Raw genomic sequence first — 15,397 nt, 5'->3', positions numbered from 1 at the left:
TTTAGTAAGAGGTATAGCTCTCTTTCTTTCTCTTATGGAAATTTAATTTTCATTAGCCTTTCATGAAGAGAGAGAGCTCATATTTATAGAGTAAAATGTGTTCATGACATGAATGACTCATCCTATGAGTCATGCAATGAATCATCAAATATCAATGATTAATCTAGTGAGTCATGCAATGAATCATCTTATGAACTAAATAACTCATCTCATGACTCATTATACATGGTATGTGTATTTCATAAATGAAAATACCAAATCAATATTACTAATACAGTATTTCATAAATACGGTATATAGTATTATTCCAATCTTTAACTAATTAGTCACTATATGACCAAATAAATCAAGAGTTGACCAAAAGTCAACTATTGACCAAAAAGTTAACTTTATGGAAAAAATACTGGAATTCATTTCCTAAGCACATAGCATTCCGATTTTACCGATATACATGACCATTTATGTGTATACGAAAGAAATCATATATGCGTATCAATCATACGCATCACTTCATAAATTGTGTTTCATAGGATTCAAGTACGCGCTTGGTGTGACTCTAGGGCCCAACTTAAAAAACTCGGTAGTGGATCATATCCATAAGTACAACAGAGATGCTAGCTACACATGAAGACCACCCGGGTATAAGTTGCGATAAAGATCTACAAGATGCTTATCCAATTTTATCAGGACCACCCAATGATAATACCGTACAGTCCGGTCTCTTCGTCAAACCATGTCAAACTATTGAGCCTAGGGTATGGCAAACTATCAAACCCTAATAGCTTGATTAGTATTTATTGATATTAAACTCATAACCTATAAGATCAAATTGACACTCAGTTTATCTTATTCACCTTGGCCAAGGATTTCCAGGCTATAGTTATATCAAACAATCTTATGACATCAACCCCTATACTGGGAGAGACGAATCCCTTCTTGGCATCTCAATATCTACTTATGTCTCGGGATGTACCCAACAAGAACCGTTATGCACAATTCAATAAGAACCGTGGTTAGGTAAAAGTCTAAATACATCTTTACTGACATATAAGATATTGCACTCATGCCTCAGGTCAAGAGACTACTATGTACTATATCACTTGAGAACTTCTATTTGACAGTTAAGTATATTACCAACTAGATGTTCTCGGCGAGTCGTTCAGTCAACTCATTCACTAATGAGTCACATGTATACTGTATCTTGATGTCTCACATCAATGATCTAAGAGATTGATCATCTCCTTCAAAAGGAGAAATAAAGCATACACTAGTCTAAACCAAAGTGATGATGTCCCATCTCAACACTTCATCAACTAGGAATATTTTAGAATATACGTTACCGACTAATCAGATCTCTTCATTACGATCACTATCCAAAATGTCTGATAGTCTAGTATTTATTCTAAGGACATTATCTGTATTTTAGAACATCAGATAAATCTAACCAAAATAGCATACTATCATTTTGAATAAGGATGTTATATATATATAGGTCTTGTTACAATATATAATAATTGTCTGCAGGGCACCTATATCTAACACAATTGGTATCAGAGATGGGTGCTCTTTGATTTAAGGTCTAATCACCTTGATTTAAAGATCCAAGTTATCTTTTTGTGCTAATCTTGTTTTGATTGCATCTTGCTTGTATATTTTTATAAATTATGGATATGAATGATGCATCTTGTTTAGGTTATGATCCTAGTGTTGCTCCAAAATATAGAAACTTTCATTAAGCTCAATGGTGCTTTAGATTTAAAATATTTGTTAAATCTAAAAAATTAGTTTATGGGAAGTTATTGACAGTGCTTATATTGTGCCCACGTTGGAGAAATCTAAGTGGAGCAAACATGATAAGAAGATGTTTACAATGAACAAGTTAGTGTTAGAATTTATGCTTAATGCTTTTGAACCATGTATTTCTAACGAACTTGCTCATTTTGATAGTGCTTACACGATATGGAAACTTTTTGAAGCACATCAAGGTGACTTGGAGGAGATTCGACGCATTGTGGCGGAATCAACTTCAAGTAATAGTGGAGCATCATGTGTTAGCCCTTATGTTTTGATGATGTTCTTACAACCACCATTATCGGTACTAATGGCTTATTGAGTGTAAATATAGTAAAATCATTTGTCAAGCTCGTTAGTACCATTAACAGAGGATGGATGGAATATACGCTAAAACGAAGACATATAAAGGAGGAGGAGGCCAAAAAGATGAAGCAACGTTATTTCAAGAACAACAAAGTCATATAAAAGCTTCATCCGATTCAAGCTATATCAAAGCTCAAGTATTGCTTTCAATATGAGGATATTAGCCTTCTTTTGTTCTTCTCTCTAGTGCTAGAATGTAGGCAAAGAGTTACTGAGTTTACTTGAAGCTATTGGGAATCACACACACGTTTTTAGACTTGTGTCTTTTAAGCGTTTTTTCACAAAACACTATTTTTCACAAGTATTAGTATTAAAAATATTTTACAAAGTTTCAGAATTTTCAGAGGTCAAATGAATATTTTGCAAATATTTCAAGTTGGTCAAAAATCTGTTTTCTGGAAAATATCAGAAATCGGTCGACCGGCCCGGTCGACCGATCCTATGGCCATTCCTTAGTATCTTTCCAGATTGTCGTCGGTCGACCGATACGGTCGACCGAATTTTCAATCTTCAAATCGGTCGACCGTTCCGGTCGACCGAAGAGGCTCTGCTTGGTTTTCCAAATTTCTTTAGCTGTCAGCGGTCGACCGACGGTATTTTCGGTCGACCGATTATTTCTTCGGTCAACCGATTTGGTCAGCCGCGATTTTTTTAAACGGTCGTTTCTCGCCTCGACTCCTGTGCTTTCACTTATTAGTGATTGGCACAGTCTGAGGTCACAACCTGCAAAGTAGATTATCTTCCTAAATAGGAAGATTGGGTCTTTGTTTTTATTGATTTAAACTCTTTTATAAAAACCCCCAAGCCTGCTTCTTCTTCCCTAAGCCCTAACGTTTGAAAGAGAACCAGAGAGCTCTGTTTCTTCCTGAGAAAATTTTCAAATCAAACTTGTTCTTCTGAGTTCTTGTGTGTGTTTCACTTCCCAGCTTCAGTACTCTTCTCTTTGCTATAGGGGCTTGTGTAAAGAGAGTGTCTTGCATTTATCTTCTGCTGCTGTGAGTGAGATCTTGTGTAGATCGACTGTGAGGGAGTGTGATCTGTGAGATCAACTGTGTAGTGAGAGAGAGATCTTGTGGGATCGTTGTGTAGACGAAGTTTCGGCTTCCAAACCGGATGTGTTAGTGGATTTCTCCTCGAGAGTGGGGAGCGGGGACGTAGGTCAGCGGGCCGAACCTCCTTAACGCATCGCGCGTCAAGGATAACGATTCCTAACTTTATCTCTTTCTTTATTATTGCACTTCTGTTACTGTGGTATGGTTTGATCAAAATTTTCAAAGAAAATTTCCTTTATTGATCAAACATTATTTTTGGATATATATATATATACTTTGTTTTGTGTTTTTATATGAGAGGTTTGTGTTTATATAACCCTCCGGATTTATTGAGTGTTTATTCTTAAATCTTGTTTACCAGGTGCTAAAATGTTTATATGGGTTGTTACTAGCTCAAGAGCTAGATATGGTTGCCTTTCTTGATTTTTGAAAAATAATATTTTGGTTTTATGTGATTTATGATTTCATTTGGTTGATTTGTTTTCATTTGAAAACCTTTTTACATGACTCTCATGTTCTTCTTCTTTTGATTTCACAAATCTTTTATACATGAGTTATAGGTTTTTATCATGAGACACTATTTCATAATGACATATCTAATTATGTTCTCATTGCCTTTTTGAATGTGAGTGAATTTTAGTATTTTTATGCTTGCTCACATGTTTTCCTTGTACTTCATTTCATATACTCCATAAGGCATTTTGATAGGGGGAGCCTTTCCTATATTTGTTTTTATACTCACCGTGCTTGTAGGTAGGGGGACCCTTAGCTCTATTATCATTTCCCCCTTTTTGATGTTGTCAAAGGGGGAGAAATATTGTGAGTATGTATTTTGTGTTTATATGCATAATAATTATACTTTGTATATTCATTTCCTTTCATGCATATATCCATTTTATAAATTGTTTGTCATCATCAAAAAGGGGAAGATTGTTGGCCTCTTTGTTTTGATGATATTTAACAAACAATTTACCACTAAAGTTGTTTGTCTAGTATTTGTGTTTTCTTATTTATTGTAGACAAACAACGTGTTGGAGGATGGATGGAATTGCGCTTCAACGATGATATCCAATGGAGGTTGGTGGAATAGTATTGAAGCCTATACAATTCATGTTAAAGATCCAATTACAAGATTCATCCAAGTTTACCAAGTTAAGCAACAATGAAGATCAAGATCAAGCTTGGGTAACATTAGTTTAGGCTTTATATTATGTGTGTTAGTACTTTAAGCTCAATATTATACACACACATTATATTGTTTTCTATATATATATAGTTTCATATATACATATATGTTTGGTTTCCATGTATATATATAGTTATACATACATAGTTTTGAGTTTTCAAGTTTATAAATATGAGATTAGATATTTTATTTTTATTATTGTGTTTTGGTTTAGCTATATAGATATGAAACAAATTTATATTCATATATATAATCATATGTTTCATACTCCCTCTGATTGTTGTTTAAGAATATATGTGCGTAGATATGAATTTTTGTGAAATTATCTTATTTGTTCTGATGGGTTATTGACTTTATTAATCGATCCATTCACATCTTTTCATTATAGTCCAAAAGAATTACATTTTGTAAAGTTTTATAAAGCATTGTTTTACGCATAAATGTCAAATTCGATGTGTCGGTATTTTTATCTTTTGACTATTTTTGTAAATGATGATATTTTATCTTTGAAGGTTGTTAAAAGCCATGTTTTTTGTAGCATGTTATTATCATAGTTACATCATTTCTCAAAGTTTCATAATTTTTAGTACTTTGTTTTGAATTTTTAAAGCAGGATTTTAAAATTAGTAATTTGTTTTATCAAACTGTGGCAGCCAAATATGCAGTTTAGCACGGTCGACGGCCTCGCGTTGCGCTCTGCGGGTCGACGTCTGCTTTATGCAGAGAACTGGTGTTTAGATTTATAAAATGCACGGTCAACTGGCAGCAGCTTTGCTCTGCGGTTGACCGTCATTTTTCGCAGATGAGCAAGCTTTGATTTTCGGGCTGTTCGGTCTGACCGACCTACTCGTGGCGGTCGACCGTGACTTTCAGTTTTGGCATCCAACTGCTAGTGTTCACACGACAGGTCGGTGACCGAGTGGCTCTGCGGTCGAGCAGCGTACAGTAAGGCTAATATTATGTCTTTGCTAGCTGTGTTTGCTGAGGGCGTTTTTGTCTTTTGTTTGGGTTTTTGCTGATGTTTTTGGTTCCTATATATACCTTGCTCTCTTTTTTTGGAAGCAACTAAGAAAATGTTTTAATCAGTTTAACGAAGGGTTTTAAGTTTGTTTAAGTGTGTTTAAAAATCATTTTAAGAATTTTTGAGTTGAGTTTGTAAAAGTATATTTCATCAGAGCTGTGGAGATCGATCACTTAGGTGTTGAGCATTCACTCTTACTCCTCTCTGCATATGTTATGCTATAGAGAAGTTTTTAAGTCATTTCTAGGCTTGTTTGTACATTTGTTTATTATTATCATGCTTCATTAAGCTATGTATTTAATTAAGTTTGTTTGTTTGATTCTCCTCTTATGTTCACACACAACGGCCATAAAATAAGCTTAGTTGTATTTACTTCATTAGTATTAATTTGGGTTGTGGCTTATGCACTGAGAGAGTGAGCTTACTTGAGTCTGCACGTTGTATGTAGAGAAGGCAACACTTTGCTTCTGTTATGCCTAATTGTTAGATTCATCTTTGTATATTACACTGTCGTATACTGAGAGGGTGCTGTGGTGAGAGGGAGTCGATCTGAGAAGAGTGCGTTGCTGCGTACGTGAGAGGTGAATTCTGAGACACTAAGGGAGTTGATAGTGGGACAACACTTGAGGTTGTAGCTTGTGGTTCATGTTACTATTATGAGCGATTTGTGAGGCTTGTGCGGTGACTTGATAACGCTCGAGTGTGTAGATCGTTTCGTTAGTTAGAAATCGGTGTTGTAGAGAGTTCGATCGAGCTTCGCAACATGTTGTGTAGTAGATTCCATCTGAGAGTGGAGGGCGAGACGTAGGACGAAGGTCCAGTAACTCCGTGATATTTCGTTATGTTTGAGTTAGCATTGCCGTATTTATCATGTATCTTGTAGTATGGGCCATTGTTGCATGATCATTTTGTTTACCCCTTGTCTTATATTATAATATCCTTAGTACATTCGTTGTAGATATCATACTTACTAGGATATATTGTTAAATAAGTTATTTATATTGGCATAAATCGAATTAGAATAGGCATAAACAAGACGGCCTTAATGACGTGACGCGCCCTCTTAGGGTCTATCAACGGTATTTCAGCAAACTCATGAGGCCTAAATTTCATTTTTATTAGAGTTGATATTTAATTGCTAACATTGGTCTCAGTCATTTTTGTCATCTTGATGAAGATTTCTAGCTGCTGCTAGGCATGCCATAAGCGGCTTAGCAAACAATTTATCTGCGTCTTCTTTGGTCTTGATGGCTTAATAGGCAAAGAAACATTAACTTTAGTTAGTGGTATGAGCATTTTCCCTAGGGATATTAATCAGGATGCAAAAAGCTCACGCTACTCTTTTTTCATTACTTCTATAAGCAGCTTCCGTCATCATAATACATACTCACTGGTCAATTAGATGTTCTTCTTCATCAGGACAAGTATGGGAGCTGAAGTATCTAATGTTTGCTTGTTGTTAAGGTCTCGCTCATCTAACGCCTTTTTCCGGCATCTCCATCTCCACTTCATGGAAATTCTCAAATACCTATAAAGTCCTTACAAAACTTTTATAACTCATATGATTTGAAATTGATTTGCGTGCTGTGGGTGTGTTAGCTATTTTTATGAACCATAGTAGGTAATTATTATATACACATATATATAAGTGCTTGACACTTGTTCTTTTATAAGTGGCATAGATTTATAATTCTTCTTCTCATTTTTCTCTTCCTCGACAATGGCTAATGTATATTACTATAAAAGCAAGAGGCTGACAAAGTAAAGGAATACCACGCGAGGTTCAAAAATGGCGAATGGACAAAGGTTCAAGATGTCATGTTCCAATAAAGAAAGCACAGGATGGCCGATCAGTGAAACAACTTAGTATGTGAATCACTAAAAAAGCAATACTCATTATATAATAAAATTGGTAGCTTCAAAGTTGCTAACCACGATGCTTCAACATAGGAGAGACAGGCCTAATTTAATATGAGTGATAAAGTACAACAGACTCTAATGGCAAAGAAAACCTAGCAAAAGAAGTGTTAAACAAGATACAACTTCATATAAAATAGAGATGACTGATGCTGGATAGATAAAACTTGCTGATAAAAGGTCGCAGTTGTAAGATTGTGCAAGACGCAGATCGATCTCAAATATGCTATGCGCACCAGAGCAATCTTAGAAACTACACGGACACCATACGTTACTCCTGAGTTTCCGTAGTAATAAGTGTATAAAGAAGGAAAAGAGAAGTAAGATGCCAGAAAAATCATCGTTCAATAATATATACTTTGATATGGGGCAATTCTGAAAATGATTTGAAATTATATATAGATATTCATGTACTGGTCTGGTTTGTTTGGCCTTGAGTTAACCTTCGACGCTCCTTTTCATGCTCATGGGTTTTCTCAGCTTGATCTCTGTGTTGAGAGGCTACGAAGGACTAAAGAGGTGTGTTGCAGGTACGTTTCATCATCCCATATGTTGTTTCACGTGCTCTGTTCTAGGCTTATAGTATGGTCTTCAATCTTGATTTTTTCTGTTAGCATCAGATTACTGTGAATGTTGTGACTCTACGATAAAGTCTTATTTTCTAGCTTGCAAATGATCTCTTTACATGTTAATGGATAATAAGGTCTGTATTCTATTAGCATCAAAGCAGATTGAATCATTTGGTTTGCTAATGCAGCATCTATTGTAATTGTTATGTTGGAGTAGCCTATTGTATTTATTCATGATTGGTCAACTAATTGGGCACTAATGGTGCTAGATGTACGTTCTTCTATTACAAAGAAGTTGTCAATTGCTTTGAATTCACGGTACATATATAAAACAAAAGTGATAGGCTTACTTAACATTCATGAGAATTTAAACTTCTGCGCTATCCTGATGCATTTCTCAACTGATCTTTTCCTCTGTGGCGTATTGAAATCTTACCACGATGCACTCATTCCGGCCTAAGAAATGAGATGTTGACTAACGAACAAATATTGGCTATTATTGGAGGACTTGATTTGTGGCTTTGTCGTTATTAATAAGTCAAATGTCACAATAAGACGTAGCAAAAGCCTCATGCATTGTCAGCGGGCATACAAAGATAAGACCAAAAGAAAGTAAACTAAAAGTAGGCGATCGATAGAAACAGCATAATAATGCCGGCGTTAAGGCTATAACATAGCAAGAAAACGGATCTAGCTATATTTCCAAAGAGTTTGCATCGAGGATTGATGTGTGCAAAACCGATGACTTTCACTCTACCCAAATCTATTAATGCTGTCAATTCCATAATTTACTATTAAATAATTGTGTACATTTTAACGCTATTTTCTAAGCTAGAAATCTAGTTATCCGGCTATTCTTATAATTGTAATAGAGAAGATCATCTGGCTATGAAGTCAAATTAATAGTGAAGAAAATTTAGTATTTCTACGTCATATTTCTGCTGCGGGGTGCCAAAGTTCTATTCTTACCATTTAAAACTAACTAGGAGATTAAACATACAAAAAAAAATCATCAGACTATATTTATAATTAAATTTCATGAGGGACTGGAATGTGTGCAAGACGCAGCCTTTTTTGGTTCATATGAATATAATTTATTCATTTTTTCGAACATTTGAAATGTGAAGTAAGCATCAAGCTTACTAGGAGCTATGGCCTGTACTGTCAATCTAAGTCTGGTATCACTCAGCAATAAGAGCTTTACATTATCTCATCTTTTCTCTCATCATGACATATAATGTCTTTCATTAAGACTTTAGAATACAATATTCAGCTTCTTCGAATAACTGGATCAGGTTCAGCTTGTGAACTTGTGTTTGAAAATACTACAGATCCATTGCTACCATATCCAAGTATATTGTTGCACTCGATAAAGCATTCTTTTAATTCTCATGATGCCAAGACCCGTTTCACATTGGAGCTATAACTGGCGATATTCGAGTCGCTGGATTGCAGGAGACTCCAAGCATAGTACTACCCACTCCATCACGTTTGGTTCCAATACTATAGTAGACGTATGCATTCAAAATAGGTGTTTTGCAAAGTTTCCAAATTGACGATTTTGAATTTGAAACTATAGGACATCATTGTTGTATGTAATATTCCTATTGAGGCACAGATCATATGCATGGGTGAGGAGCATGGAGAGAATTTCTAACCATGAATATGAATGAGTGTTTTGGGTGTGCAAACCTCCTCAAATTTGTTAGTCCGACCAAGCTAACAAGAGTTTGTTGATTGAGTTTAATGCTTTATGTATAGTGAATCTAGATTTTTCCTATTATTGTTAGCAGTCGGTTGGATAGTTCATTGTCGATTATCCACATCTACCAAAATTTCTCAAAGCCATATCTCTCACCTTGAGAACTGTCTCCGACATCCAATAGAATTTTTTCTTTGTTGAATCTGCCAATATCTGTAAGTAATTACTGTAAAACGCAGCCGGTGTAAATAAAGTGATAAGTTTTTATTAATGGAATATATATTATACTCATAGACTAAATATGATAACAAGTGTTGTGGATGCAAATCAGTGTATATATGTGAGAGAGATCAAGTGGAGACCATCACAACATATCAAATCATGGCAGGCAATATGGAATCTTCCTATCCGGTGCAACCGGCCATAATGGCGTCGACACGGGAATGTGCAGGCGAGCAGAAAGGCTTCTGCTTCGCTGCGCGGGATCGACGTGATATAGCGGGCGGTCGACGGCGCGACGAGGCAGATTTTGTTTTTCTAGTTAGTTGTTTGGGTTGTTGTGGTGGGCGGGTTTGTGGCAGGCGGCATACTATATATATATATAAGAATTTCGTGAGAGCCTTGATCTCATCGGCAGCAATATAGAATTCTAGCAGCGCTGCTCCCCTCCTCTTGCAATCCTTAGCTCTATTCTTGCGGTGGATTTTGGCGGTTTTGGAAGTTTTAGCGGATTCGCGGCCGGCGTTCAGCGAAGGGGAAATCTTTTTCAGAAATCCTTAAGAGTTTGTCACACTCTGCAGTGAGAGTTTCAAATCTTCCGCATCGCTACACGGCTATGTTTTTAAGCTGTTTTTAAAGCAATGTTTTTTTGTGATTGTGTGAGCCTAACAAATGCTATTCATGTCTAAAAATGATCCTTATATGATATCATTGTAAGAAGAACAAGTGTTTCTAGTTTAATAAAGAACACCCACGATTTCGTATACAGATCTAGTATCAAAAATAGTCTAAACAGAGTTTTTGGAAAGAAAAAACTAATTTGTTTTCGAAAGTGTCGATATGTATACATGTGTTAAAAAGTTTTCTGTTGTTGTCTATGTGTATTAGATTGTATTTTTGCATATTCTAGAAAATATAATCATGATACTAGTATTGAGATGGTGCTAAAATTTGTCATTTATAGAGCTTTTGAATCAAACCGCTGCGAGGCAAAAACGACCTGGGGCAGAAGTCTTTGTACTTGCGCGGCCCCGACCGTGGTACAAACCCCCCGCGCCGGGCGCGCCAGACAGAAGCAGCGCGCTCTGTCTCCTTGTGGCGGTCGACCGCATTATATGCGACGGCTCGACGCGCTGGCGCGCAGATTAGTATAGAACTTCTGCTCATCTTGTGCGGTCGACCGTCAGATATTTGCCGGTCCGATTCGGAGACCCTTGTTTTTGTGCATGTTACGTCGTTGCGCTGTGCGGTATTGTTCGGGCTGATTGAGACTAGCGGTAGGTTATATGGGTTTTGTTAAACCTGAATTAGTATACATGAGTTGATTACAAGATGGTCTTAGATGTTATCATTGGGGTAGTGAGGGTGAGAGTATTTGTTGGGCCCTTCTTGTTTTGATGATGTTTAACAACAATTTACGTCAGCTAATGTTGTTGTCTATATTATGTGTTTTCTACTTTTATTTATTCCGTAGCCAACAAACGTTTTGGAGGATGGATGAATTGAGCTTCTACGATCATATCCTAAAGGAGGTTTGGGCGGAAATGGTCGGGTTGAAGCCTATACAATCAAGGTTAAAGAAAGTTCAGCTTCATCGGGCATGTGTACCGAAGTGGAGCTACAAGTGAAGACGCACACAAAGCTTGGTAAATAGTTTATGGTTTATATTATGTGTTTAGTACCTCTTAGGCCATCATATACACCATACACGCTGTTGGTTTTTCTTTGTTTTGTATATAGTAGCTTAGTTATATATATACTCTTAGCTTATTTTGCGTTTTCTATGTTTTATAAATGAAAAATCAGCGTATTTCAATCTCCTATGGTGTTTTGAAAACATTGCATATGAAATGCAATTTTGTGAAATTGTATTCTTGAGTTATAGACTTCATATCAGTTTATATCATTTTTAACTAGTTATAAAATATTTTACAAAGTTTTAAAAGTTGGTTTTCTGGTCAAAACATCAAATTCAAAGATCTCATTATTTCATGTTTTTGAAATATTTTGTAAATGATGATATTTTTTCATTTTGGGAAGTCCTCTCTGATAACCCAGTCTACTGGTAGAATGTTTATATATCATGGTTCTACAATATTCCTCAAAGTTTACATTTTTTGGAATCATTTGATATTTTAATAGTGTTTTAAATGACAAACATGTTTTTCATATGTCAGGAAAAAATTTTGGCGGTCGGCGGCACCGGTCACGATCATTTGTTCATAATCTTACACATGGCGATTCAGAGAGTCGCTGTCGGAGTCGACCGTCCGTGCGACCGATTAGCTCCATACGGTCGACCGCACAGTCGACGACGAAGTCTCTGCTTGTTTTTGGTTTTCCAGACCGGCTGCTCGGTGGCGGTCGACTCGATTTTTCGTCGTCGGCGATTCTTTTTTTCGCCCCCAGACTGCGCAGACAAGCTCTCGCCGAACGATCTGTTCGTCGACCGACAAAGATCGTTCGACACTAACGGCTATTTTCTGAGCTGTCTCTGGGGAACCTTTATCTGTCTTTTGCTTTTGGGTTGGCTGAGTTGTGAGCGGGTATAAAATACCCAATTGCGATCTGCCTTCAGATTATAGAAGAGTTTTAACAAAGTTCTTAAAGCAAGGTTTAGGGGGTATTAAGCTGTTGATTTTAAGAAAGATTGGGTTCTGCTCTTGCAAAGAGGAAGTTTCACTGCCAGATTGAGGGATTCATTCTCAATCCTCTTAATCCCTCCTCTGTTGTGTTATAGAGGAGTTTTCTAACTCTTTTCTCTAGGCAATTTGGTTATGATTTCATATTCTTATTATTGCTTAAGGTTATGCATATTGAGTTAGATTTTTATTTAACTCCATTGTTATAGCCGCCCACCCACATTGAGCTTATTGTATCTTCATAAATAGATGGTTGGGTGGTGAGAGATTGTAACCTGAGTTTAGCTTTTCATTGTGTTTCTGCATACCATAATTGAGAGCAACTAGCGGTGGATGAATAGAGAGACTGTATCAATATTGTATTTGAGCCTTATTGTGCAGATCCTTTGTAATACACCTTGTAACACCTGAGTGAGGCAGTGTGTGGTGAGAAGTCGGGGATCGTCCCATAAGAGTGGCGTCGGTTGACGTGCACTAGTGGAGAGGTTATAACCGAGCAGCATTGACGGAAGACCAGCGGCTAGGTCCGAAACTTTAAGTGGGTGTAGAGTGTGATTGCAAGACGTGAGTTGTATAGGTTTCGTGAGCTAGAAAACAGTTGTGTGGTAAGTCTTCGTGACTAGATAACCGAGTGTGCAAGGAGTGACGTTCGTTCGTGAGCCGTTGAACAACTGAACTGTGAGTCGTAAAGGTTATCGGGTCGAACGTATAAAACCCAGTATGTGAATATGGTATATCTCGCCGGGCGGGAGTAGGGGAAGGGCGAGACGTAGAGGACGTCCGAACTCCGTGATCATAATGTGTGCTTTGAATGTCTTTGGCGTTTATTTTTTTATGTGGCTCATTGCTCAACGTCATTGGTCTCATTATTCATATCATCCCTCTATACTTGTTCATATTGTTTACCGCTTGTGTTAGTTATATATATCCTTGCATAATATATTTTATCATATAGGTATATCGTCACTGTTATATGGCTTATGCCTAGCTCATATATTTATGGTATTTTATATTGCTAGGATGAACTATATAATTAATTTAATTGCAATAATCGGATTAGATTAGCATTAGAGACCGCGTAATCACCTCCCCTACTAAGGGCTAACATTTGGTATCAGAGCTTGGTGCTCTTGATTAAGGTCTAATGCGGCCTTCGAGTTAAAGATCAAGTATCTTTTTGTGCTAATCTGAAATTGAGCTTTATTGTATTTGCTTGCTTTATATTAATGGATATCATGGTTTAGGTTATGCATTAATTATTGGTTCGCTAATTAACATAAATTTGCCGCTATGCCAATGGTGGTGTTAGATTAAACTTTTGTTGCATCTAAAGCTTTTTGTAGTATGAAATTAATAAGAGAGCTTATATTGTGCCTAGCTGGAAGAATCAAATGGAATATAGAGATGCATCGTATGTTAAGTCAAGACATTATTTGTTAGAATATTTGCTAAATTATTTAATTCATCTATGTCAACAAGTTTTCATTGATATGTCTTACAAACTTGGACAATTTATGAGAAGCACATGCAGGGGTGAGGCGATCGACACGAACTTGAGGATCAGGCATCAGTTCTATGTGACTATGCAACAGCGGAACTAGGCGATAGCCCTAGTGGAGGTTTGCGCGTTGAATTATAAATATTCACCTATTGATGACGCTTGCTTGTGCTATGAAAGAATTATTGAGTTAATAACAAAAAAAGATTTATTGATTTAAAAAAGCAAGCATGATAATTTGAATGCCAATCATGAGGAGCGTGTCAAAATTGATGCAATTGCAAAAAGAAAAATACATTGCTTAAGAATATAATGGTATGTTAATTTTGGAAGAATGGTCAAAATTACAGGAACGACATCTATACTGCTTATCTCATGAAACAAGATAAGCGCATGTTAGAGTAGAGAACATAAAAAAGATACTTTCTTATAACCTTTATTTAGTTACTACTTCTAAGTTAATGCTAATATGCCTAATGATGAGTTGGAACAAGCTGTTAAAAACCGTATTTGTTCTTTAGATCAAGTCACTTAATACATGCATAACAATGATAAGACTTGAATCTGGGGTTTTTGTCCAAAAGTCTAAGTCGAAATCATCCACTTCATTATGAAAGTATAGCAAACTTACAAGTTTCAATTGCGCCAGTGGTAATTTAGGCAAGTTTTGTTATATGTATCAAACATAAGAGATATATGCATTCTGGTCATCTCATGTAGCTTCTTCATCAATGTATACGACACATGCAATGCCATTATCATCATGAACATGCTATGTGTTAGATGTGATCATTTGTGTCGTCTTGGTCATTTGGCCAAATATTGTTTGATTTAAAAATAATGTCATTGCCAAATGCTTGCTGTAGGCATGTTTTTTAGATGTGATTCTGTGGTAGATGGTCACTCTAGGAAAGGTTTGTTTTGATATAACTTGCACTTCATAAAAGATACAATTTGTGAGGATTGTGCCAAAGGTAAACAAACAAAATCTTCTTTCAAATCCATCCATGAGGTATCGACTTATAAACCCTTGCAATTACTTCATCTTGATTTATTTTATCCTATGCGTGTTACCTCTCTTAGAGGCAAACACTATGTTTTTGTGATTATTGATGATTTTTCTCGTTTTACATGGACAATATTTCTTGCTAAGAAAAATGATTGTTTTGAAGAATTTGCTAATCATGTTAAAAGAATTGAAAATGAAAAAGATTTGAAAGTTGTTAAAATAAGAAGTGATCATGGTGGTGAATTTCAAAATGAATTTTTCTATGATTTTTGTGCTCATCATGGTATAACTCATATGTTTTCCGCTCCTAGAACACCACAACAAAATGGTGTTGTTGAACGGAAAAATCGCACCATACAAGAGATGGCACGCACTATGCTTAATTCTTTTGATTTGCCAAAATAATTTTGGGCAGAAGCCGTCAA

Source organism: Asparagus officinalis, chromosome 5, assembly GCF_001876935.1.
Source record: "Asparagus officinalis chromosome 5, Aspof.V1, whole genome shotgun sequence".
Lineage (NCBI taxonomy): Eukaryota > Viridiplantae > Streptophyta > Magnoliopsida > Asparagales > Asparagaceae > Asparagus > Asparagus officinalis.
Note: the sequence above shows the minus strand (reverse complement) of the source record.